The following is a 27611-nucleotide window of genomic DNA, read 5'->3' on the forward strand; positions in this document are numbered from 1 at the left end:
CTCACGCCACTGTGTCACGGAGAAACTCTGCCATTACAATGAGAACTGTCTTTGCTGTGACCTCTCCTCGTGCTTCCGCCTAATCCCCACTTCCCTTCATTAAATCCCAGCTGCCTCTTATCTACCCACATGGGCATGTTGAAGAGCATGACAGGAGAATGGATTGAAACCGAAAGTTCAATAGCCAGAATGAAAGATAAAGAAGGAAATAAACTGTGATTGTGGATCCCAGGGGACACAGACCCCAGGATTAGTCCTTGTGTGCATTCCTGCAGTAATACAAGACAGAATTCCATGATGAGAGCTAAACCCGGGTGGCAGGAGAGGGAGCCACTGTACATTAGCAGGTTTAGTTCAAACGCAGGAGGTTTGTTCAGTCAGTAACAGTGTGTTAGACATGGAGGTGAAGTGAGTAGTGAGGGGAAACGTTACCACAAGCTGCAGATGGATAACTTTCATTGGAACTGGAGGAGGCCATTCAGCCTCTCAACCCTGCTCTGCTATTTATCATGATCATAGCTGATGCGTGACCTAACGTACAATTTTCAAAACCCTCTAATTTCATCAATAAGCTCCTCTGCAACAGATAAGTATTGCAAAACTAAACATCTGCAAATGCTGGAAAATCAGAAACAAAAACAGACATTGCTGTAAATATTCAGCAGATCTGTCAGCATTTGTGGAGAGTGAACCGTTTGTGTTCAGTGATCAGTCAGGTGTCAAGCTGCAGCTGACCATTATGCTGTTTCTAGAACACCGGAACAAGTTCTGGTGCGAGGGGAATGAGATTGTCAATAACAACTGAGAAAACAGGAGGACGTATTCAATTAGAATTAGGAATTCACTTACCCCTCCCTAAGGGAGGGTCACACTGCAGAGTGGCCGTTCACCTGCCCCATGTAAATCGATCTTACAATCTGCTGAGGCACCAGAGATGGCACAGTGGATTTAGACCCTTCACGTGCTCCATGTGTGAGAAAGGATTCATTCAAATCTCTCACCAGTTGAGATATCAGTGCATTCCCACTGGGGAGAGTCCATTCACCTGCCCAGTGTGTGGCAAAGCATTCCCTCAGTCCTCTGACCCGCTTAAACACCCGCGAGCTCACTCTGGGGAAACGTCATTCACTTGCTCCCAGTGTGGGGGGAAGTTCACTCAAATGCACCAACTACAGAGACCCCCGTGAGCCTACACAGGGGAGAGGCCATTCAGATGGTCAGTGTGAGAGAGGGGATTCAGTGATTCATCCTTACCCACTGAGACGCCAGTGTGCGCACACAGGGGAGATGGTATTCAGATGCTCAGTGTGAGAGAAGGGAGTCAGTGATTCATTCTGCCCCCTGAGACCCCAGTGTGCGCACACAGGGAGAGAGGCCATTCAGATGGTCAGTGTGTGCGAGGGGATTCAGTAATTCATCCTGCTCCTCTCAGACCCCAGTGAGACCACACAGAGGAGAGGCCATTCAGATACTCAGTGCGTGAGAAGGGATTCAGTGATTCATCCTGCCCACTGAGACCTCAAAGGGTTCACACTGGGAAGGAGGTCGTTTAACTCTCTGTGTGACAAGGGATCTTCTGAGTCTTCAACATGATTGAGAGACTAGTGAGTGCTAACATGGAAATGGTCATCCACCTGCTCCGTGTGGACTGCAGGACTCTGATTCCGATGTTACTGTTCATCAGAGTCAGGAGTGGACCTTGTACATGATGACACTGTTGGAGTATTGATGTTGTTGTTGTTAACCACATTAACTGGGCTGGAGTTGACTGAACTTACATTGCCACTTTCTAAACCTCAGGATGTCTCTCTGGTCAAGATGTCTCTACAAACAGCAATGGGACAATGAGCAGGGCTCATCTGTTTTGATTTAAATTGTGATTATAGCACGGCTGCTTCACAGCACTAGGTACAAGGTTGGAGTCCAGACTTGGTCAATGTGGATTTCCCACATTCTCCCCATGATAATGTGGGCCCCTTCCAGGTGCTCTGGTTTCCTCCCACAGCCCAAAAATCGGTCGTGCTACCTTGTCCACAGCATCCAGGATTGTGCAGACTAGGTGGATCAGCATTTAGAAATGCAGTGTTACAGGGATGGTGTGCAGTGGTTCGGATGGTCGGTGGGGTTTGATGGGCCAATGCTCTCCTTCCCCACTGTTGGGATTCTATTCTATGATTGAGGATAAAGGCTACACCGCCGGGTGTCCTTGGAGAAGGAGCATGTGGTGTGCATCAATGCTCTTGATGCCTTTAGATAGAGGTGGGCAACGCAGGGGATATAGTGCTTTATCTCCACCGCTGCGCCCTCCCCACACTCTACTTTGATTTCGCCCTTTTCTCACTCTGTCACTTGTAATGGTTTGCTTGGCCTGAAATGGGCTTTGTTTGGAAATATTCAATTGGTTGCACAAATGGTTTATTGCTGGTGATATGTCTAGATTAGAGTGGTGCTGGAAAAGCACAGCAGGTCAGGAGCCGGAAAATCAACTTTGTGGCAAAAGCCCTTTTCCAGCACCAATCTAATCTCGGCTCTGGTTTCCAGCATCTGCGGTCCTCACTTCTGCACTGATGGTGATTATATGTTCACCAAAAGCAAAATGGTGTAATGATGATTTTGATGGTGGGAAGGTTGCTGTGATAATATTTCTGGGTCGGAGAAATGGGGAAAAAGAACGCTTCGCAGCTCACAGAATGAGAACTGAAAAGCAGTTAAATCAAACCAAAGGTTCAGACAGGGAGGGAGTATTTCGCTGGAGCTTGAGTAGCTGAAAAGTGAAGAGATAGAATTTTGTTTTACAGAGGTTGAAAGTTTTAAAACTGTTATATTCAGACAGTTTAATTTATTTTCTTTAATTTTATTTGCTGTGCAAAAAAACTTTTGACAACATTTTAAAACCAAAATTTACAAACCTTGTGTTAAAGATAAATGTTAAATAAAATCCATCAAATCATCCCTCACTGAAAACTGATGTGGAAGTGCAATCTTTGGAGAATCCCTGCCCACTTCTTTCTACCCGGGCTCCATGGCTATGTACATACCTGGGAGATAGCAGCAGGAGGAGACCATTCGGCCTTTCACTCCTGCTCCACCATTCAATGGGAAACATCTGACCATCCAGCTCAGTCTCCTGTTCCTTCTGGGTTCCAATCCCCTTTCATGACTTTACCTCGAAGAACTATATCTAAGTCCTCCTTTGGTTTCACTGCCTTTTGTTCCAGTGACGTTGCTGTGTTACTGTGTGGGTGTAGGCAGGGGTAATGTGATGGTGCTGCCTCCTGGAGGAAACACTCAGCATCCCTCATCATCCTGCAGTAACATCAACTGGGTTTCAGCAACTAGAGATAGAAACCATTTCCAGGATATGGGCATCACTGGCTCAGCCAGCATTTATTCCCCATCTCTAGTTACCCTGGAGAAGAGGGTAGTGAGCTGCTGTCTTGTACCATTCACAGCCCATTTGGCGCAGAGAGACGGATAATGCTGGGAGGGAGAGTGTGCAGGATCTTGGCCGAGTGATTCTCTATCCTTGGTTCTTCAAATGCTGGTTAACTTAATCACAATCTGCACATGATTTTGAGATTTCAGTCTGCAAACCTTCACCATCTAGCACCCTGTATAAAGGAATATGTACAGATTAGAAGTTCAGAACAGACAATTCCAATTTCGCTGGAAAATCTTTTTCCCCTTTCTTCCCGCAAAGCTGTAACGCTCCAGCCCACTTACTCTCTCCCACCATTCTGCCTCTGCTGTCCCTAATGAACACCCTCCCCATTCTCATGGAGTTGCTGATAAACAGATCCATGCTACGACTTCCCGTCCCTGGTTAGACTCTGCACCCTTTCTGGGTTCACTTCCTTTCCCTTCAGTTGCTGCAAGTCAATAATGTAACAGCAGAATGAAACACAAGGAAACAGAAAGGGTGGTGTCAGATCCTGGACAGAAGAGGAACCTTCAGGCTGGGAGAATGGGTCAGATCCTTCCTTGTTTCCCATTGGTCGATGCCCAGTGTTATGACGAGTTGAGGATGGCCTTTCGCCCCACATGGGTGTGGTGACACTTTGACATCCCCACTCCCCCAACCGATATTTTCGTCCTCCAGCCAATCACAGTGTGAAGCACTTTCCGCTAGTTACCCCAAAGCACATGCTCCAAAATCGGCCCACATTCGGTACATTTACAGTGTCAGGCTTCCCCACACACGTGTGATCCCTGCCTCAGGGATTGTGGGAGTTATAGTCCCCATGAATCCACTGCAGCTCTGTCTCTGGAAAGTGAATGAAAAGTGTGGACTGGAGGGTGTTGTGTATAGGATCCCCATTCAGACACAGAGGACATATGGGCTGTCACTGTGTTTTACTGAGACACCTACTTCCACAACCTGATTTCTGATGTAAAGAACACAGATTCAGCCAATTGCGGGGTGGCGAGGTTAATAAAGGGGAGCAGATTTTAACCAGAGGTGGCTCAGTGGCGAGCACCACTGCCTCACAGCGTCAGAGACCCGGGTTTGATTCCAGCCTTAGGTGACTGTGTGGAGCTTACACGTTCTCCCCATATCTGCGTAGGTTTCCTCTGGGTGCTCCAGTTTCCTCCAACAGTCCAAATATGTGCAGTTTAGGTGAATTGGCCAAACTAAATTGCCCACAGTGCCCATGCATGTGCCAGTTAAGCCATTAAACATGGGAAATGCAGGGTCACAGGGAATAGGTGGGTCTGAATGGGATGCTCATCATAGGGCTGGTGTGGACTCGAAGGATGAATACCCTGTTTCTGCCCTATAGGTATTCTATTCTATTCTCAGGAAGAAGAATGTACCTATCTCAATGTGTTGTGAATCTGTGGAATTTCCTATTCAAAATGCGGTGGATATCTGGACAATGAGCAGATTTAATGAAGAGATACAGATGTTGAATTTATAATGAGATGAAGGGTGAGAGAGAGCAGGTGGGAAAATCCAGCTGAGACCGAGGTGAGCTCAATCATCATCGAAAGGTACATTGTCTCTCCTGTTCCCAGTGTTCATCTTCATACGGTAATAACTGGAAAGCTGAATCCAAAAATCATGACATTCACCCAAGGAGATTTTCGGAAAATGCAGGATAATCAGGTGGATTAGCGTTCCAAACTTAGATAGTGAGGAAGTGTGTAGGAGATAATGATTTTGCAATTTTAAACTCAGGGGAGACAGTGATTTATGGTTTTAGACTGTGTCGTACTTTCACACCGTCCAGAATACTCTGTTGTGTATATCTATCCTATATTTTATTACAAAGTTAAGGTCACTGATAATGAAAACCAAAACACCCTGGAAACATCCCCTCAACTTGTAATCTGATAAAGGACCTGTGATAAGTATGGATGAATTTAGAATACAGCTGGAAAGCGGAAAGATTAAATCCAGTCTCAAGATCCTGTGCTTAAACAAAGGAGACTGCAACAGAATGAGACAGGTGTTGGCTAATGTAGACTGGAAGCAAAGAGTTTACGATGGGGTAGTTGACGGCCAGTGGAGAAATATCAAAGCAATTTTTCAAAGTGCTCAGCAAAAGTATATATCAGTGAAAAGGACGGACTGTAGGAAAAGGAGTAATCAGCCATGGGTGGCTCAGGAAATAAGGGAGTCTATCAAATTTAAATAGAAGGCATACAAATTGGCAATGATCAGCGAGAAACTAGGAGATTAGAAAAAACTTTAACGATCAACAGAAAGCTAGATGGGATTGGGGATAAAAAGTGACGAGTAGCTAACCCCAGGGCCAGAATAGCAGTTGATACTGCTAGAGGGGAATATGTGGCCTTTGTAATTAGATTACTTACAGTGTGGAAACAGGCCCGTCGTCCCAACAAGTTCACACCGACCCGCCGAAGCGTAACGCACCCAGAAACATTCTCCTACATTTACCCCTTCACCTAACACACAGAGTCGCCAGAGGCGGGAATTAAACCCGGGTCTCTGGTGCTGTGAAGCAGCAGTGCTAACCACTGTGCCGCCCACTAATTATTGAAGTACTTAACTGAAGAAGTCTGTCATCATAGAGATAGACCTGATAAAGTTAAAAATTACGCCGTGCTCGGAAAGCTAGTGCTTCCAAAAAAAAAACCCTGTTGGACTATAATCTGGTGAGATTTATAACTTTGTCCACCCCACTCCAACACCGTCTCCTCCACATCAGAATCCTGACAGACAATCCCACTGAAACTGAAGCGCCTGTCAGGTACTGAAGTGAGCCACGGGGGGGTGGGGGAGGGGTGCGATGTTAAAACAATGTGCTGAATTGAACTAGACTTTTTAAACTGCCGTTGCCATGGAGATAATCCTGATAAACAGCCTCCATTCAAAGCTACAAACTTTGCTAACATGGACTTGGCTGTGTCGCGGTAATTTTTCCAGACACACTGACATTTGAAATATTGTCCACGGACAGAATACACACCTTTCCTTCCAGATGAGAAGGCCAATGATATTCAGATCGGCACGGATCCAGTAACCATCGGGTTTGAACATGAAGCTCAATTTGAATTTTCCATCCAAAACTCCACCCTTTCAGTACCCTACAACAGAGAAAACAACTCATCACTATTAATACAGGATGGAACTTTATAAGATAATGATAGTATTAAATTGTAGTTTCCTTGTTCCGCCCCCCCCCAAAGCTTTACGTCTCAGTCTCACAATTTCTCTCTCTTGTTAACTGAAGACCAAACCAATCTCCTCACTCCTTCCCTTCACACCCAGTTTTCACAATCTCTCTCCTCTCCTTGAATTCAGTTACCTAGCTCTTGTCTGCAAACTAAGAACCAAATCAATGATTCTGACTCAGAGCCTCCCGGGTGTTGATGATTCCTCCCCCCAGGTCCCCGGGTTTCCTTCCTGGTCGGAACCACATTGGGGAAAAATCAATCTGGAACCTCTCATTTATATTCCCCACCTCCACCCTCTGATGAGAACCATCCTGCACACACTGCATCCTGCACACTGGCAAAATCACATCTGGTTGAACTGAAATGAAGCAAGTTAGAACTCTAATTGCAGGCCCATCCTTGTCCCTTTCCATAACATTCCTGAATTTTCATAAAATGTGTTCTGTTAACTTTCTGCAAAATCCTCCCCCAGTGAATTTGATTACCTCAGAGTACAAGGCATCTGGATCACATGGGCAAATGGACTGAGGAGTTCAATTTAGAAAAACATGCGAGGTGCTGCATTTTGGAAAAGCAAACCTTAGCAGGACGCGTACAGTTAATAGTAAGTTCCTGGGGAGTGCTGCTAAACAAAGAGACCTTGTTATGCAGCTTCATAGTTCCTTGATAGTAAAGTCGCAGGTAGATAAGATAGTGAAGGTGGCAGTTGGTCTGCTTGCCTTTATTGGTCAGTGTTTAGTATAGGGGTTGGGAGGTCATAATGTGGCTGTACAGGACATTGATTAGGCAACTTTTGGAATATTCCATGCAATTCTGGTCTTCCGATCAGAAGGATGTTCCCAAACTTGAAATAGGTCAGAAAGGTATTACAAGGATGTTGCCAGGAGTTTTACCTGGAGTGTCGGAAACTGAGGGGTGACCTTAGAATACTGAGAATACTACATTCAATTATCGTCTCCCTGATTTCAGAAAGATGTTACCACAATAAACTCAACCTCAATAACAAGGTCCTGGGAAATTTTGACGAATAAACAGACCGTGCAGTGTGGGTTGATAGTTCCTTGAAAGTGGGGTTGAAGGTAGACAGGTCGGTGAAGGTGGTGTTTGTAATGCTAGCTGTTATTGGGCAGTGCATTGAGGATAGGAGTTGGGAGATCATGTTTCGGTTGTACAGTTTATTGGCTCGGCCACTTTTGGAATTTCCATACTGCTTTCAATTCCAGTCTCCCTGCTATAGGATGGATATTGGGAAACTTGAAAGAATTCAGAAAAGATTTACAAGGGTCTTGCCAGGATTGGAACATTAGAACCATCGGGAGAGGCTGAACAGGCTGAGGCTATTTTCCCTGGATCACTGGACGCTTGAGGTGGCATTGTAGAATTTTATAAAATTATGAGGAGCAACGATAGGGTGACTAGTCATGGTTTCTTTTTTACCCCGGGGTATGGGAATCTAAAAGTAGACAGCATAGGTTTAACATGAGAGGGGAAAGACTTCAAGGGGATTTGGAGGCTTTGGGGAGGGTGAAAACTGGTTTGCCAGGATGCTGTCTGGATTGGGAGAGGTTGGAAAAACTTGGATTTTTATCTTTGGCAAGTCAGTAGCTGCGGGGTAACCCGAGAGGCACAGACAGAGTGAATAACGTGAATCTTTTCTCCAAGGTGGAAGTGACAAATTCTACAGCCACACATTTAAGGGGAGAGGGGGCAGTTTAAAGGAAATGAAAATCAAAACAACTGCAGATGCCGTAAACCAGGAAGAGAAACAGAAGTTTCTGAAAACGCTCGGCATGTCCAGCAGCATCTGGGAAGAGAAATTCGAGTTAACGTATCTGAGGAAGGGGGACCAGTCCCGAAACAGTAACTGATTTTTCTTCACAGATGCTGCATGACCTGCTGGGCATTTCCAACAATATCTGTGCAGGTTTAAAGGGAGATATGTCAGGCAAGTTTCTTAAGCAGAAGGTGGTTGTTGACTAGAGTGTACTCCCCTGGGAGATGGTAAAAGCAGAAACAATCACAACGTTTTTGAGGCATTTGGGCAGACATAAGCAGGCTTGGGGTGGCAGGGATATGGATCATGTACAGGCAGATGGAATTAGTTTGGAATGGCATCATGATCCACATAGACACGGTGGGCCGATTATTCCGGTGCTGTAACTGTTACGTTTTCCAAAGGGAAGAATGTCTTTTGAAGAAGTAACAAAGGATTGATGAGGGCAGAGCGGTGGACATGATCTACGTGGACTTCAGTAAGGTGTTCCGCATGGCTCCTCATGGGACACTGGTTAGCAAGGTTAGATCTCATGGAATACAGAGGAAACCAGCCATTTGGATACAGAACTGACTCAAAGGTAGAAGACAGAGTGGTGGAGGGCTGCTTTGCAGACTTGAGGCCTGTGACCAGTGGAGTGTCACAACGATCGCTGCTTGATCCACTACTTTTCGTCATTTATATAAACGACTGGAATGCTAACATAGGAGGCATGGTTAGTAAGTTTGCAGATCACACCAACATTGGAGGTGTAATAGACAGTGAAGAAGATTACCTAAGAGTACAATGGGAACTTGATCAGATGGGCGAATGGGCTGAGGAGTGGCAGATGGAGTTTAATTTAGAAAAATGTGAGGTGCTGCAGTAGGGACTTATACACTTAATGATAAGGTCCTCGGGAGCATTGCTGAACAAAGACACCACGGAGTGCAGATTCATAGCTTCTTGAAAGTGGAGTCGCAGGTAGATAGAATAGTGAAGGCAGCATTTGGTATGATTTCCCTTATTGGTCAAAGCATTGAGTACAGGAGTTAGGAGATCATATTGCGGCTGCACGGGACATTGCTTAGGCCACTGTTGGAATAATCCATACAATTCTGGTTGCCTTCCTATCAAAACAATATTGTGAAACTTGAAAGGGGTCAGAAAAGAATTTCAAGGATGTTGCCAGGACTGGAGGATTTGAGCTACCAGGAGAAGTTGAATAGGCTGTGTTCCCTGGAGCGTCAGAGGCTTGCAAAATTGAGGTTTGCAAAATCATGAGAGGCATGGATAGGGGAAATACACAAGTTCAGATGGTTGGCATAGTCTCATGGGTCGAATGGCCTGCTTCCACACTGTAGGGATTTGGTCACTGAGTATAGGAATTAGCTACAGTTGTGACTGTACTGGGCATTGGTGAGGCCAGCTTTACAATACTACATTCAATTCTAATCTCCCTGATTTTGGAAAAAAATGTTACAACAATAGGACTCAACCTCAATGACAAGTTCCTGGGAAGTGTACCAGAACAAAAGCACTGTGCAGAATGGGTTGATAATTCCTTGAAAGTGGGGTCGAAGGTAGACAGGTCGGTGAAGGTGGTGTTTGGTATGCTAGCTGTTATTGGGCAGTGCATTGAGTATAGGAGTTGGGAGATCATGTTTCAGTTGGACAGTATATTAGCTCGGCCACTTTTGGAATCCCCAGACTGCTTTCCATTCTGGTCTCCCCGCTACAGGAAAGATGTTGGGAAACCTGAACAAGTTGATCAAAGATTTACAAGGGTGTTCCCAGTATTGGAACATTTGAACCATAGGGAGGGGCTGAGACTATTTTCCCTGGAGCAGGAGATGCAGTGGGATGGCTTTATACAACTTCATATAGTTGTGAGGAGCAACAACATGGTGACTAGTCAGTTTCTTTATTCCCAGGATAGGGGAGTCCAAAAGCAGAGGGCATAGGTTTAAAGTGAGAGGGGAAAGACTTCAAGGGGACCGTAGGGACAACTTGCTTGCTACATGCATAAATGAGCTGGTTGGCATGGACGATTAGGACAGAGGGTTTGTTTCCATTCTGTACATCTCTGTGACTCTGTTTTACAAAACTTGAGGAGAGTTTCAGAAAATATCTGCAAGGCTATTGTTAGGACTGTGGAGTTAAAGGGAAAGGCTGAATAAGCTGGGGCTTTTTCCCCAGAGCGTCAGAGACTGACGGGTTACCTTACGGAGAAGCACAGACAGGGTGAATAGCCAAGGTCTTTGTTTCCACCCAGTGTCGGGGAGTTCAAAACTATAGGGCGTTGGGTTTTAGGTGAGAGGGGAAAGGTTTCAAATGGACCTGAGGGCCAAACGGTTCACTCAGAGGTTGGTGAGCGTATGGAATGAGATGCTATAGGAATGACGAACGCAGGTCAAATTAAATTTAAAAGGTGTCTGGAGGGGGACATGAATAGAAAGTGTTCATGTGTGATATAGGCCAACTCTCCCAAATGGAGCTGGATCAGGTTAGGATATCTGGTCGACATGGACGAGTTGGACTGAAGTGCCTGTTTCCGTGCTGGATAACTCTCTGACTCGAAGTGCCTCAGCAAAATGGTGGAAATTCACAATAAAAACAAAAAGTGCTGGAGATCCTCAGCGGGTCAGGCAGCATCTGAAATGGTGACAGATGCAGGAAACATTGCAGCCTGGAAGTAGTGTTGAGATGATCACACCAAGCATTACAATATCGATTACACGCTGAGTGCCAGAACGTGGGACCAGAATAAATAGGTGCTGGATGACCAGCATGCATACAATGGGGATGGAAAGCAGACGTTCTGGGTCAGGACTATTCATCAGGACTGACAAAGAGTCCCGACCCAAAACATCAACTTTCCTGCTCCGCTGATACTGCCTGACCTGCTGCACTTCCCCAGGTCCACATTGTGTACACTCTGTCTTCCAGCAATGCCCACATCTTATCCATCCTGGTCATTGTGTTCAGGCCAGGCAGCATCAGTAGTGCTTGGTGTGTCCATCTCAACACTTCTTCAAGTGCACTATCTACCTGCACCTCTACTTTCGAGGAATTATGAACCTGCACTGCAAGGTCTCTTTGTTCAGCAACACTCCCCAGGACCTGACCATTATGTGTATCAGTCCTGCTAAGCTTTGCTTTTCCAAAATGCAGCACCTCACATTTATCTAAATTAAACTCCATCTGCCACTCCTCAGCCCATTTGCCCATCTGATCAAGATCCCATTGTAATCCGAGGTAACATACTCCATTGTCTGCTATGCATTCAATTTTAGTTTCAAATGCTAACTTACTAATTATATCTCATATGTTCACATCCAAATCATTGATATAAATGACAAAAAGCAGAGGGCCCAGCACCGATCCTTGTGGCACTACACTGATCACAGGCCTCCAGTCCAAAAAACAATCTACCTCCACCACCCTCTATCTTCTAACTTTGAGCCAGTTCTGTATCCAAATGGCTAGTTCTCCCGGTATTCTGTGAGATCTCATCTTGCTAACCAGTCTCCCATGGGGAACCTTACCAAACGCCTTACTGAAGTCCATAGAGATCACATCTACCACTCTGCCCTCATCAATCCTCTGAGTTAATTCTTCAAAAACAGCTCAATCAAGTACGAGACACATGATTTCCCACACACAAAGCCATGCCGACTCTCCCAAATCATAGAATATAGACAAGTACAGCACAGAACAGGCCCTTACGTCCACGATGTTATACCGAGATTTAATCCTAATGTAAAACATAGTAACTTAACCTACACACCCCTCAACTCACTGCTATCTATGTGCACGTCCTGCAGTCGCATAAATGTCCCCAATGATTTCGCTTCCACCAACACCACTGGTAACGCATTCCAAGCATTCACAACTCTGTGTAAAAAACTTACTTCGGACGCGTCCTTTATACCTTCCTCCTAATATCTTCATAGTATGACTTCTCAAACAAGTTAATCCTGCCCTGGGGAAAAGTCTCTGTACACCTCTCAGGTCTCCTCTCTTCCTCTTTTTCTCCAGAGAGAAAAGTCCGAGCTTATTCAAACTTTCTTCATACAGGAAGCCTTCCAGTCCAGGAAGCATGCCGGTAAACCTTGTTTGCACCCTCTCCAAAGCCTCTGTACATTTCCTGTAGTATTGAGACCAGGACTGGACACAAACTTCCAAGTGTGGTCTCACCTGGGACTTGTAGAGCTATAGCAAAACCTCACGGCTCTTAAACTCTATCTCCCTGTTAATGAAAGCCAAAAAAACATTTGCTTTGTTAACAACCCTATCCACTTGGTTGGCAACTTTGAGGGATTTATGTACTTGCACACCCAGATCCCTCTGTTCCTCCACACTGCCAAGAATCCTGTCTTTAATCCTATACTCAGCATTCAAGTTCGCATTTATCCAGCCATTTCTCAGCCCAGCTCTGCATTCTGTCTATGTTACGCTGCAGCCTGCAGTAGCCCTCTATATTATCGGCGACACTTCCAATCTTTGTGTCATCGGCAAATTTACTAAGCTAACCATCAACCTCCTCATCCAAGTCATTTATAAATCCTACAGACACCCAAGAACGGAGCTCTGCGGGACCCCACTCAACACTGTCCTCCAGACAGAATACTTTCCATCTACAACCACTCTCTGCCTTCTGTCAGCCAGCCAATTCTGAATCCGGATACCCAAATCTCCCTGTGTCCCATACTTCCTGACTTTATGGATAAGCCTACCATTGGGAAACCGAACAAAAGCCTTGCTGAAATCCATTTATAACAGATCCACTGTTCTGCAGTCGTTGACCTGTCTTGACACGTCCTCAAAGAACTCAATAATCACACTATGCTTTGACAAATTGTCATAAATTCTATCCCTCAGAATTATTTCCACAACTTTGCTGACAACAGATGTAAGACGGACTGGTCTGTAATTGCCACCGATTTCCCTATTTCCCTTCTTGAAAAGAGGAACAACATTCGCCTCCTTCTAATTCTCCGGGACGACTCCTGTAGAGTGAGGAGGCAAATATCCTCGCCAGCAGCTTAGCAACCTCCTTTCTCGCTTCCTGGAGCAGCCGAGGATAAATCTGGTCTGGCCATGGGGACTTATCAAGCTTAATGTTTTCCACAATTTCCAGCACATCAATTTCATCAATCTTGATCTGTCCTTGCTTTTCTAAATACATGTAAATCCTGTCCCTCAGGGTACCCTCTAACAACTTGTCTAGCACCGACGTCAGGGTCACGCGTCTGTAGTTCCCGGGATTGTCCAAACCGCCTTCCTTAAACAGTAGCACCACATTAACCAACCCCCAGTCTCCTGGCTCCTCAGCTGTGACTATCAATAATACAAAAATCTCAGCAAGGGGCCCAGCAATCTCTTCCCTGGCTTCCTACAGAATTTTAGGGTACACCTGATCAGATCCTGGGGATTTATCCACCTTTATGCGTTTCAAGGTATCCAGTACCACCTTCTGTGTAATATGGACATTTTTCAAGATGTCACCATCTATTTCCCGACATTCCATAACTCCCATGTCCTTCTCCACAGTAAACAATGATGCCAAATACTGGTTTTGTCTCTCTCCCTCCAACCCATCCTTAACCCCATTCGCCAAAGCTGTATCCTGTCCCCTTTTTGCCCTCCTGATTTCCCTCTTCAGTACACTCCTACTGCCTTTATACTCGAAGGATGTTTTGGATCGGTATAAATGCAAAATATTACATCTTGATTTAAAAAAAGGCAGGATTTACACTCATTAAAAGTCAGGCCATGAGAAGTGATATAGAACAAAGAGACCTCGGTGTTCAGATTTTTGAAGTATGTGTCACATGTAGACAGGGTGGTTAAAAAGGTGTTTAGCACATTTATCTTCATTGCTCAGACCTCAGAGTATAGGAGTTGGGACGGGATGTTGAGGTTGTACAGGATGTTGGGGAGGCCTCTTCTGGAATACTGTGCCCAGTTCTGGTTGTGCTGTCATGGGAAGGATATTATTAAACTGGAGCGGGTTCAGAAGAGTTTTACCAGTAGGTTAATGGGAATGGATGGTTTGAATTTTAAGCAGAGTCTGGATAGGCTGGGACTTCTTTCACTGGAGCGTAGGAGGCTGAGGGGTGACCTTATTAGAGATTTAGAAAATGCTGAAGACTATCAGTAATGTGAACAACAGGTGCCCTTTCCAGGAGGGGTTGCGATTCAAGACTGGGTACATACATTTTAAAGTGAGAGGAGGAAAGCTTTAAAACGACGTTTGGGATTTTATTTTTTTGTTTTTGCATAGAGAGTGGTTCACGTGTGGAATATACTTGCAGAGGATGTGGAAGCTGTGAATACAATTACAATTTCAGGGTAGCACAGTGGCTCAATGGCTAGCAGGGCTGCCTCACAGCACCAGGGACACAGGTTCAATTCCTGCATTGGGTGGCTGTCCATGTGGAGTTTGGATATTCCTCCCCATGTCAGCGTGTGTTCCTCCAGGTGCTCCCATTTCTTCCCACAAGCCACAGATATACAAGGTAGGTGAACTGGCCGTGCTCAATTGCCCATCGTGTTCAGGGATGATTGGGTTTAGTGAATTAGTCAGGGGTATATGTAGAGTAAAAAGGGTAGGGGAATGGGATTCTAAAGAGGAAAAAACATTTGGACCCGTATATCGATCGGGAATGCTAGGATGGATTTGGACCAAGTGAAGGCAAATGCGATTAGTTCAGATCAAAATTATGGTCAACACGGACTGGTTGGACCACAGGGTCTGTGTCAGTGCTGTATAACTTTATGACTCTTACGCTCCTACCTCTGTAAATTCCTGTGTGCTCGGAACTCTCCCTGTCAATGCCACCTCATCCAGCCTTACAACTCTTCCATATCTCAATAATTCCTCTCCAGCCTCAAACCCCAAAAATTTCTATCATAAATATCTATCTTTGTAACATCCTCCATCCTCAGAATACTTTCCAACTTTCATGCCCTCCAGATTTATTATGCTCCCTATCTCTAATCCCCTCCCCTCTCTGAAAACTTTGCGATATGTGCCTTTCTTTATTTCCAGCCTCCAGGACACCCAATTTTTATTTCTCACTTGATGATGGCCCTTTCTGATTCCTGAGCTGAGCTTCTGAATTTCATCTTAAAACTCTCCGTCTCACTTACCTCCCAAAAACATCGACCAACCATGTGTCATCTATTCTAGTATCACCTTTTCTGACCTGATGTCCAATGGAGCCTGTCATATTCCTGTCATAAACATCTCAGCTGTATACAGAACAGAAAAATACTCTGGTGATCCATCTGTGAGAAAGGAAACTACCACCGAACTATCCTGATCTATTTTCCAGTACTTGTGGAAAAGTCTCCTCTATCATGGCATCACAAGTGCACACTAAATACATCTTAAATGTTTTTGGGATTTGTGTCTCCCACCCTTACAGACAGTGAGGTTTAGTGCAACTGTTGTTCTATAATGACATTACCCACAGGAACACAGAGCAGCTGGGTCTGTGCAAACCAGAGATCGCCCACACATTGGGAAGGATGGCAGGATCCCTGAGAGGGGGCACAGGAGATTTACCAGGATGGTTCAAGGCATGGGGGATTTTAGTTGCAGGAACATGGGTGTTAATGGTACAGATCAAGAATATCCATCTACAATAGATGGACTCTCCTTTCTAACCTCTCCCCTTGCCTGGGCTGGGTAACCTTCAGGTTAAACCCACCACCAGACATTTCTCCCTAATGAGAGAGCAGCCCTATGGTCTGGGAGGACAATGCTGCCTTTCCCTTTTACACAGTGATGCCACTGTACCCCGGGGGTGGGGAGAGGGAATGCTGAAGGTGGGGGATGGGACACCACTCAGGCACAGTGCTTTGTCCTGGAGGATGTTCACTTTCTTTAATATTGTTGGGGGCTGCACTGATGCAGGCAAGTGGAGAATGTTCCAACACAATCCTGATGTGTACCTTAGAGAGAGCAAACAGACATTGGGGAATCAGGGGTTTGGGGAAACTGAGGTTGTTCTCCTTGTAGCAGAGGAAATTGTGGCTGCCCTGTGACAGAGGGGTTTACAGAAATTATACATTAGAATAATCAACCTTACACTCATCAGCTCATCATAAACTGTTGACAAGACATATATGAAAGACTTGGGGGAGATCTATTGACAGGATGGTTTGATTGAAAGGAGAACTTTTATGCATCAAATAGGAATGAGCTGGAACACAATACTCACAACTAAATGCAAATATCCAGGTCCTGATGAATTGAGTAATTCTGTCAGAGTTTGGTGTTACAAATACTGAGGTTACCATCTGAATGTCCACCTGTAATACAAGTTTATAAAATCCGTCACTGTCAGATCAGGTTAGAAACCCGCACCATCCCCTCCTCCTGGCCCAGGATGACTGGACACATTACCCCTTGTGGAGGTCAGCAGTCAGTTCAGGGGGAAATGTATGTGGGTTTCTATCAGTTTCCATCTTGGGACTTCATGTGACTGAACAGGGCAGATCTTTGACACATGGGAGAGAATGTTCCAAGTGTTAGTGAGATGTGGAGAGCAGGATTTGCTGCTTCTTCTTTCCTTCTGTGCTGCCGCTGTGCCTCATCAATAACACATGGGGGGGGGGGGGGGGTGAAAGGCTCATGCAGCTTCAGGGGCAAGTTGTCACCATTCTGACCAGATAGGCAGTAAGCTCCTCCCAGTCATTCCATAGAGTATCCCTTAAAAGACAGCAACTCTGTATGCTTCCCACTGCCCAGTGTTCCCAGGAAAAGTTTAGAAGAATGATGGGGAAAATCTCCTAGGAAAGGCATAACAGTAAAGTTCCAAAAGGATTATAAACAGTTTACACAGAGGGATTCATTGGAGAAGTGGGCAACAAGTTGGCAAATGGAGTATCACTTGGGAAAATGTGAAGTTGTTCATTTTGGAGGAGATAATAAAAAGAACAGAGGACTATTTAATTGGGGGAAACTGTAGAAAGCTGCACCACAAAGGGAGCAAGAGGTAAATGTGCAGGGAACAAAGCAAGCTAGCACAAAGTTACACCAGGTCATCAGGAAGGGGAATGGAATATTGCTCCTGATTTCAAGGGATTTGCAGTATAAGAGTTTAAAGTATATACCTGAGAGCAACTTTATGCAGTGTGAGTGAGACCACATCTGGAGTAATGAGAGAAGTTTTGGTTCCTTTATTTAAGGTAATACATCACTTCATCGGAGGCATTCAGAGAAGGTTGACTGGGATGATCCTTGGTTTGAAGGGATTCTCTTTGAAGAAAAGGCTGAAGAAGTCGGGACTCTACTCACTCGATTTGGGAAGAATGAGAAGTGAACTCTTTCAAACATATCGGCTTCCTACGGGCGAGGGGGAGACAAGCAACATTTTACAGATTGGAATTCCTGGTGCTTGTGATTGTGTAGATGTCTGAGCAGAAGGTCACCTTGGGGTCAGAATAGCAGAGCAATATTGTGAAGAGTGTAGTTTTGCCTCAGTTCCCAGTGAGAGAGGGGGCTCTGCAGTAAGGGAAAGGAATTTGTAATAGCAACTGAAGGCAATGGGTTGAACCATTGCAATGTTTCATTGGAGGAAATTGCAGCTAATCGAGTAGTGGGAGTGTGGCAAACAGTTTGATAACAGAATAACAGTGGAGCAATGGAGAGGGATGATGGGGAGGTAGAGCTGGACATGGTCAGTGTACATGTGAAACCTAACAGTGGTTTTGGACGATGTCACCTCCTGGCAGTATGTAGGTGAGAAACTGGAGGGACCAAGGATAGATCTTTGAGTTACACCAAATACAAGGAATTCAGAAAGCAAAGGGAGAGTGGAGATGGAGAAGGATTTTCCAACAACCTTGAAGTCAAATATTAGTTAGTAGCAGAATGGGTGAGCAGGACATAACTAGAAAAGACAGACAGAACAAGGAACAATATCTGTGAATCGGTGAGGGGGAGTGATGATGATGATGATGATGAGGAGGAGCCTGACTCTTCATTCTATTTCTCCATTCGTGAGATAACCCAACCCCACCCTAGTCTCAGCTCATTTACTGAAATACTTGTCCATCCCTGTGTTATCTCCAGACTTCATTATCCAAACACACTCCTGGCCAGCCTCCCACATTCAACTTACATATAATCTCAAGAATATCTTAAACTCTACTGCCCAAGTGTTTGCTTGCTCTATAACTTGTTGATCCAACAAAAGGCTCCCGTTTATAAGCAACTTCAAATTCTCACTCAATGTACTTCCTGGCTGTGAACATCCCTGTCTCCCTGCACCACACAACCTGTGAGATCTCGACAACTCATTTTCTGTCAGACTCCCAACGATGTGTTTATTCATTGCTTCACCGGATTGGCTGTTTCTACTGTTGCCAAGGCAACACGGTCTGGAATTCCTATCCTAACCCTTTCATATCTGTTTTTCTCCTTTAAGGTATTCCTGAAAACCTGCTTATTTGGCAATTCTTTTGATCACCTGACCTAATATACCCATCTGTTGCCTAATGTCAGAAATTATCAATAATATTTCTGTGAAATTATAAAAATGATAAAAATACGAACTGTTGTTGATTTGCACATACATTTGCAACTTTTCTCTGTCGCTGAGTGAATAATCTGTAACATCTCTTACCCAACCACATTGTGGGAGCACCTTCACCACACAAACTGCAGCTGTACAAGGAAGTCAAACATCACCCTCTCCCCAGGCAATGGGGCTTTGGCATTAATCACTGGGATCTGTGGAAGGAGAAACACAGTTGATATTTCAGGGAGTGCTAAATGCATTACAGGGAATGAAAATGTTGCAGAATTTGATGGTCAGAAATGGAAGGAAAATGCAGTCTTTTGTTGTAAAAAGGAATTATTCACTGGCAAAGTGATTGTGGAAAATTCAGTCCGTTTAGAGAGCAGCACGTTGTCAGGGGTTGGGCAACAGAGGAAAGTTAACTTACAAAAGGTGTGTGAAAGGAACAGTAAAACACCCTGTTTCCCAACACTTTAACTCCCCTTCCCGCTCCACCAAGGACATGCAGGTCCTGGGCCACCTCCACCGCCAAATCCCAGGCATCTGATGCCTGGAGGAAGAACGCCTCATCTTCTGTGTTCGGATCCTCCAACCACATGGGATCAATGTGGATTTCACCAGTTTCCTCATTTCCACTCCCCCCATCTTATCCCAGATCCAGCCTTCCAACTCTGCACCACGTTCTTGTCCATCTTCCTTCCCACCGATTGGCTGCTGCTGACCTGCTGTGCTTTTCCAGCATCACACTCTGACATTGAAAACACCCTGACTCTGACACTCTAAACCCTGCCCTATCACTCCCTGCCAGGCAAAGCTGTGCATGTGTCCCCCTGCAGCTTGCCCCTCACAAAGTTGGCTGCCACACACATGTCCCATGAACCACTGCCCCCAATAAAGATGGCGGCGCTCACTCGCACCATTCACCATTTGAAGCATTTTCCCGTTTGCCACAAACACGGTCCTGGGAATTTCAGATTGGTGTTTTCCGATGTGCACTAAGTTCTGTAAAACGTCTCAGCACGTTCCATTAAAATTTCCTTCTCTTCCTGGTCAATATGTCTTTCCTTACCCCTGCCCTGCACCTTCACACATTCCCAATGCCTTGGTCACAACACACACTGTGCTGCCAGTGAAGCTGATCACGTGGTTGCTTATAGCCACGCCCCTCATTCACTCCGATTGGTTGGAGGACCGACAGGCACTGCCTGGTCTTCCAGTCCCAGCCCCATCTTCTTATAAGAGGTATAAGAGTGAGGGTTCATTCCTGTTTCTCCTGATGTCAGACATTAACAACAACTACCTGCATTTTATGGAGCCTTTCACACTGACAATTCTCCTAAAGTGTTTCACGAATGCTGATTAAAGAGAACAACGTTAAGATACATATTTAAGGAGGACAGAGGGGGTTAGGAAATATATTCAAGAGGTTTTTTTTAGATTAGATTACTTACAGTGTGGAAACAGGCCCTTTGGCCCAACAAGCCCACACCAACCCTCTAAGAGCAACCCACCCAGACCCAATCCCCTACATCTAACACTACGGGCAATTTAGCATGGCCAATTCACCTAATCTGCACACTTTTGGACTGTGGGAGGAAACCGGAGCACCCGGATGAAACCCACACAGACACGGGGAGAATGTGCAAACTCCACACAGACAGTTGCCTGAAGTGGGAATTGAACGCGGGTCTCTGGTGCTGTGATGCAACAGTGCTAACCACTGTGCTACCCATCTGCAGCTCCAATCGTGGAGTGATGCATGTGGGGAACAACTTACAACGGAGACAGTTAGTGGTTAACCACAGCTTAACAACCCCATGTCCTAGCCCCCTACCCCACACACTAGGCCTTGTTCTCACAGCCTGTCATTACACACTACCTATGGTTAGCCATTAATAGTCTCCATTAACAGCTAATCACCCTCCCCCAGCCAGATCGTTATCTACTCCTTTATCCAACCGTTCTTCTCGCTCTATCCCTACCTATCCTTTACTCCTTACATCCTCCCCTAAACCCTACCTTCTGCATATAAACCAACATTTGTTCTCACAGTAACATCAGCTGTGAGGAGGGACACCGGATCTGAAACGTTAACTCTGATTTCTCGTCACAGATGCTGCCAGACCTGCTGAGCTTCTCCAGAACCTCCTGGTTGTTGTTTCTGATTTACAGCATCTGCAGTTCTTTTGGTTTTAATTTACCGGGAGTTTGTAATTCAGGTCCAACAGCCTCTGTCCCAGTCTCTGCTGTCTCTCCCACCCCCACCCAGTGACACTGCACCTGCACAGCTCATGGACAGGTGTGTCTTGCTGGCCACACCCCTCATTCACTCCCATTGGCTGCAGGACCGCACAGACTCTCCTCCCATTGGTCTGGAGCTGCCATCAATCAAGCCATCCCCCATTGTGTGGTGAGTGGTGGGCTCCTCGCTCTCTCTGCCTTGGGATGAGCTTCATCATTCACAGTGAATAGGGCAGTATCACAGAGCACAGGGGCTGGGGGCTATTCAGCCCATTGGGGCTGTACGCTCTCCCTCTGGAGATGCTGCAAATCCGTCCCAACTCCCCTCGCATTTACCCACAGCCTCCCAATCTTTCCGTAAGAAGTAAAATTGCAAATCTGTTTGAGAACACCTGCTGAATCTGTGTCCACCCGCTGTTCAGACTGTTCCAGATGCTCAGAATGTACTCAGTAAAATATAGGTCACATATTCACATTATTTTCCATTTAACTTCAAGTAGTTACTAATATTGTGACATTGTTAACAATTCCCCTCTCTCTGCAAATTAAAATATCCTAGAAACAAATCTCCCCCTTGTCGAAATCACTGCTTAACCTTCTCAGATCCAAGAATTATCTGTGCTGAGATGTACAGCTCAGAAACAATGGACCAATTCGCCCATGCCAACTAGGAATCCTAAACTAACGGAGTCCCACTTGCCAGCTATTGGTCTGAATTCCTCAAAACCCTTCCTCATCACGTACACAATCGGATGCCTTTTAAATGTTGTAATTGTATCAGTCTCCACTACTTCATCTGGCAGCTCATTCCATTCACACACCACACTCAGCTTGAAAACGTTGCCCCTTTGATCCCTTTTAAATCTTTGCCCTCTCAACTTAAACCCACATGGTCTTGTTTTGGACTCACCTAACCTGGGGGAAAAAAAGACCCCAGCTGTTCACCATATCCACGCCCCTCGTGATTTTATAAATCTCCCAAACGTCACCTCTCAGTCTTTGATTCTCAAGGGAAATTAACCCCAGCCTATTTAGCCTCTCTGTGTAGCCCAAATCCTCCAACTGTAGCAAATCTTTGTAAATCTTGTCTGAACCATTTCAAGTTTCACAACATCCTTCTCAGAACAGGAAAATTCGAACTGAAAACGGAATTCCTGAAATGGCTTTATCATAGAACAAAGAACAGAAAAATACAGCGCAGTACAAGCCCTTTGGCCCTCGATGTTGCGCCGACCCAAGCCCACCTAACCTACACGAGCCCACTACCCTCCATTTGCCTATCCAATGCCCGTTTAAATGCCCATAAAAAGGGAGAGTCCACCACTGCTACTGGCAGGGCATTCCATGAACTCACGACTCGCTGAGTAAAGAATCTACCCCTAACATCTGTCCTATACCTACCTCCCCTTAATTTAAAGCTATGCCCCCTCGTAATAGCTGACTCCATACGTGGAAAAAGGTTCTCATTGTCAAATGTCCTATCCAGCCACAATATGACGTCCCAGCTTCTGTATTCAATGCATTGACCAATAAATATAAGCATACCAAACACCACCTTCACTACCTGCCGACCTGCGACTCTACATTCAAGGAACAATGTACCTCTTTTTTCAGCAACACTCCCCAGGAACTTACCATTAAATACATTAAGTCCTGTCCTGATTTGCCTTACCAAAATGCAGCAGCTCACATTTGTCTAAATTGAACTCCATCTGCCATTCCTCACTCGAATGGCCCATCTGATCAAGATCCTGTTGTATTCTAAACTAACCTTCTTCACTGTCCACTACACCTACAATTTTGTATTTTCTGTAAACCTACCTCATATATTCACATCCAAGTCATTTATTTAAGGACCCAATATCCATTCCTGCAGCACACTGCTTTTCAGAGACTTCCAGTCCACAAAGCAACCCTTCATCACCACCCACTGTCTCCTACCTTCAAGCCTGTTTTGTATCCAAATAGATAGTTCTCCCTGCATTCCATGTTATCTAACCTTGCTAACCAGTCTGCTCTGTGGAACCTTGTTCAATGCCCATATAGACAATGTCCACAGTCTGTCTTCATCAATCTTCCTAGCACTTCTTCAAAAAAAACTCAATCAGGTTAGAGCGACAATTTCCCACGCACAAAGCCATGCTGACTCTCTAATCATTCCTTGTCTTTCCAAATACATGTAAATCCTGTCCCTCAGAATCCCTTCCAACAACTTGCCTGCCACTGACTTCAGGCTCACTGTTCTCGTGTTCCTTGGCCTTTTGTTACCACCTTTTTTTAAAAAAAAAATGGCACCCGTCTTCCAGCACCTCACCTGTCACGAACGATAATACCAATATGTCAGGGAGGGGCCCAGCAATCACTTCCCGAGCTTCCCACAAATTTCTGGAATACACCTGATCAGGTCCCAAGGCTTTATCCACCTTGATGCAATTTAAGACATCCTGAAACTCCTCCTCTGTAACAGACACTTTTCAAGTTCTCACTATTCATTTCTCCAAACTCTCTAGCTTCCACATCCTTCTCCAGTGAAAAAAAAGACATGGAATATTAGAGGTGCGAGGTAGGAGCGAAGGACTTCTGGGAAGGTGAGTCTAACTCAGTAGCTGAGAGAGTAGCTCAGACTGAGCTGTCTCAGTCCTCAAGGACAGAACTGTTCAAATGGGGTTTGCAGCAGCTGGTGAGGGAACAAGGTACTACATCTTATCGTTATGAATCTACCAGCTGCAAATGCATCTGTCCATGACAGTATCGGTAAGAGCGACCATCCCACAGTCCTTTTGGAGACAAAGCCTCGCCATAAAGTTGAGAAAAACCTCCCTTGTGTTGAGTGCTACTATCACCGTGCTAAATGGGACAGATGTAGGAACTCAAACTGGATCTCTCTGAGGCACTGTGGGATAACAACAGCAGCAGAACTGTACTCCAGCACAATCTGTAATCTCATGGGTTTGTACATCCCGCACTCACCCATCACAATGGACAGGAAAGGAGGGCATGCCATGAGCAGCACCAGGCATACCTAAAAAATGAAGTGCCAACCTGGTGAAGCTACCAAGCAGGACTATCTGCATAATCAAACAGCATCAGGAGCAAGCAACAGAGCTAAGTGATCCTACATCCAATGGAGTGGATCAGGGCTCTGCAGTTCTGCCACACCCAGTTGTGAATGGTAATGGACAATTAAACAACTAGTTGCAGGAAGCACTACAGATATCCCCACCCTTACTGATGGAGGGGTTTCAAACATCCATGCAAAAGATAAGATGACAGCATTCTCCATCAGTTCCTAACATCACAGATGTGAGCTTTAAGCCAGTTCGATTTAGTTTGAATAATATCAACAAAATGGTTAAGTAGTGTAAAGGCTTTGGGTCCTGCTAACATTCTGGCAATAATACTGATAGCTTGTGCTCCAGAACTTGCCACCCACCAAGCCACGTACCGCTCCAGCACTGGAATCTACTGACAATGTGGAACATTGCCCAGGGATGTTCAAATAAAAACACAGGGCAAATCCAATCCAGGCAATTTCCCTCCATCAGTCCAACTCGATCAGCAGTAAAGTGATGGAAGTAGTCATTAGCAGGACGACCAAGCAGCAGCTGCTCAGCAACAGCCAGCTGAGTGACACTCATTTTAGGCTCCACCAGGGCCACTCAGCTCCCGATTGTGTTACCGCCTGATTCACAACCTGACAACCAGCTGAATCCCAGAGGTGAGGTGAGGGTGACAGCCCAGTCCCACTCCAACACCACTATATCTAGCTGATTCCACCTTATCTCAGCTCATATACTGAAACTCTCATCCATCGTGTGTTATCTCCAGACTTAATTATCCAAACACACTCCTAGCCAGCCTCCCAAATTCAACCTCTCTGTTATCTCAAGAAAAATTGAAAACTGTCACCCATGTGCTCACTTCTCCCAAAACATGTTGATCCATCAAAAGGCTCCTATTCATAAGCAACAACAATTTAGAAAACTCATTCTTCATATAATTCCTGGCTGTGATCATCCCTAGCTCCCTTCACCACACATCCTTTGAGACCTCGACAACCCATTTTCTTCGAGACTCCCAATGATTTGTTAATTCATTACTTCAATTGTTTGGCTGATTCTACAGTTGCTAAAGCAACATGTTCTGGAATTTGCAGACAAAACCTCACAGGTCTGCTTTCCACTTTTAAGACATCCCTCAAAACCTACTTTTTGGCAATGCTTTTGGTCACCTGACCAAATATCTCCATCTCTGGCCTCATATCTAAAGTTCTCAATAATATTTTTGTGAAAGCATGATAATAAAACTACAAACTGTTCTTGATTTGGACATTATCTTCAAATCATCACTGTTGCTGTAATGAATAATCTGTAATGTCTCTTACCCAACCACATTGTGGGAGCACCTTCACCACACAAACTGCAGCTGTACAAGAAAGTCAAACATCACCCTCTCCCCAGGCAACAGGGCTTTGGCATTAATCACTGGGATCTGTGGAAGGAGAAACACAGTTGATGTTTCAGGGAGTGCAAAATGAATTACAGGGAATGAAAATGGTGCAGAATTTGATAGTCAGAAATGGAAGGAAAATACACTTGCTTATTGGAAAAAAGAATTCTTGACTGTCAAAAATATTCAAGATAAAAGTAATCTGATAATAGAGCAGCACATGGTCAGGGGCTGGGCCACAGTGAAAAACTCATTTACAAAGGGTCTATAAAAGTAATAATACAGTATAAACAGACCAAACATACCCCCATGGTTGGAGACTGAGGAAGCTAGACATTGACAAAGTGGTCCTGAGGGAGCCCAGAGGTGAATCAGAGCAGGATTGGCTGCTGTCATCACAATGACTCTGTACCAGAGAGAGGCTGCACATGCGCCTGGCTGCACCGTGCCCCCTACAAAGATGGCGGCTCCGCACGTGTCCAGTGAATCGTTGTCCCGAATAAAGATGGCGGCGCTCACTCAGGCCTGCAGCCGCTGAGGCAATTCCCCATTTACTGCAAACACGGGACTGGGACGTTCAAATTTGTGTTTTCCGACATGCACAATTTGTTTGTAAAACCTCTCCGCTCATAGCAACACAGTTTTTCTCCCGTTTCCCTGTTTATTTCTTTCCTTACCGTCTCCTTTCTCTCCATAACTTCCCGAGCATTCATTACAGCGACTCTGAGTCAGGCGCGAGGGTGATCACATGGTTTACATTAGCTCCGCCCTTCATTCACTGTGATTGGTTGGAGGACTAACCTCCCGCTAGGTCCTCCAGCTCCGCCCACCGTCCTTTCATTGGTCCGGTGCTGACATCAATCACCCGGGGTCACTGTTGGTTGGAGCATGCGCAGTGTGTCCTGCTTGTGCTGAGATGTTGGGTCATGTGATGGGAGGTAACAACAATGAGTGCAGATGCTGGAACCCAGATTCTGGGTCAGTGGTGCTGGAGAGCACAGCAGTTCATGCAGCATCCAAAGGGCAGAGAAAAAGCCCTTCATCAGGAATAAAGGCAGTGAGCCTGAAGCGTGGAGAGATAAGCGAGAGGAGGGTGGGGAGAAAGTAGCATAGAGTCCAATGGGTGAGTGGGGGAGAGGATGAAGGTGACAGGTCAGGGAGGAGAGGGTGGAGTGGATAGGTGGGAAAGAAGACAGGCAGGTAGGGCAAGTCCGGACAAGTCATGGGGACAGTGCTGAGCTGGAAGTTTGAACTAGGGTGAGGTGGGGGAAGGGGAAATGAGGAAACTGTTGAAGTCCACATTGATGCCCTGGGGTTGAAGTGTTCTGAGGCGGAAGATGAGGCGTTCTTCCTCCAGGCATCTGGTGGTGAGGGAGCGGCGGTGAAGGAGGCCCAGGACCTCCATGTCCTCGGCAGAGTGGGAGGGGGAGTTGAAATGTTGGGCCACGGGGCAGTGTGGTGGATTGGTGGGGGTGTCCCGGAGATGTTCCCTGAAGCGCTCTGCTAGGAGGCGCCCCAGTCTCCCCAGTGTAGAGGAGACCACATCGGGAGCAACGGATACAATAAATGAAATTAGTGGATGTGCAGGTAAAACTTTGATGGATGTGGAAGGCTCCTTTAGGGCCTTGGATAGAGGTGAGGGAGGAGGTGTGGGCACAGGTTTTACAGTTCCTGTGGTGGCAGGGGAAAGTGCCAGGATGGGAGGGTGGGTTGTAGGGGGGCGTGGACCTGACCAGGTAGTCACGGAGGGAACGGTCTTTGCAGAAGGCGGGAAGGGGTGGGAGGGAAATATATCCCTGGTGGTGGGGTCTTTTTGGAGGTGGAAATGTCGGTGGATGATTTGGTTTATGCGAAGGTTTATAGGGTGGAAGGTGAGCCCCAGGGGCGTTCTGTCCTTGTTATGGTTGGAGGGGTGGGGTGTGGAGGGCGGAGGTGTGGAATGTGGACGAGATGCGTTGGAGGGCATTTTTAACCACGTGGGAAGGGAA

The 27611-nt window shown here is 45.7% G+C and overlaps 1 long non-coding RNA gene across 2 annotated transcripts; it reads right to left on the reverse strand.

Moving 5' to 3' along the window:
- Positions 1–2920: 2920 nt before the first annotated feature.
- LOC132814762 (uncharacterized) lies at positions 2921–26357 on the reverse strand. 2 transcript variants are annotated; one of them, XR_009644480.1, is made up of 6 exons: positions 26301–26357; positions 25559–25665; positions 19039–19145; positions 16630–16720; positions 6435–6552; positions 2921–3611 (listed from the first exon to the last, which is right to left on the reverse strand). It is a non-coding gene; the product is annotated as an uncharacterized LOC132814762 (long non-coding RNA). The 2 variants fall into 2 exon arrangements; XR_009644481.1 differs by lacking the exons at positions 2921–3611; positions 6435–6552 and adding an exon at positions 14306–14377.
- Between the last annotated feature and the right edge of the window lie 1254 nt (positions 26358–27611).

This window comes from Hemiscyllium ocellatum, unplaced genomic scaffold, assembly GCF_020745735.1.
Source record: "Hemiscyllium ocellatum isolate sHemOce1 unplaced genomic scaffold, sHemOce1.pat.X.cur. scaffold_901_pat_ctg1, whole genome shotgun sequence".
Taxonomy (NCBI): Eukaryota; Metazoa; Chordata; class Chondrichthyes; order Orectolobiformes; family Hemiscylliidae; genus Hemiscyllium; species Hemiscyllium ocellatum.